A 351-nucleotide genomic window follows, 5' to 3' on the forward strand; every position below is an offset into this window, starting at 1 on the left:
AAGTTTAGATATTCCAAACAAATGAAGTCATGTTACTAGATAGTAAACATTTTGATATCATGATCAGTTAAATGGCATTATCACATACAAAAATGGGAATGCTCTCTTAGCATACGATTCATTTACTTTTAACTCAAATGACAAAGCACGACAAATAACATATTGCCCGGCGTACATATAACACGTGATATTGTGTACTTTATTAAAGCGGTCTAGTATAGTTTTCCCAGACAAATGTTTAAATCAGCTATAGCTAGCCAAATGCCCAAGTGAGTTATAGCCATTGCCTATCGTCTGTCGTGCTTTGGCAAATATTATTAGTTTTCGACAAACTTCAGACTTCGATTTATT

This window comes from Mizuhopecten yessoensis, unplaced genomic scaffold (genome assembly GCF_002113885.1).
Source record: "Mizuhopecten yessoensis strain PY_sf001 unplaced genomic scaffold, ASM211388v2 scaffold9371, whole genome shotgun sequence".
Lineage (NCBI taxonomy): Eukaryota > Metazoa > Mollusca > Bivalvia > Pectinida > Pectinidae > Mizuhopecten > Mizuhopecten yessoensis.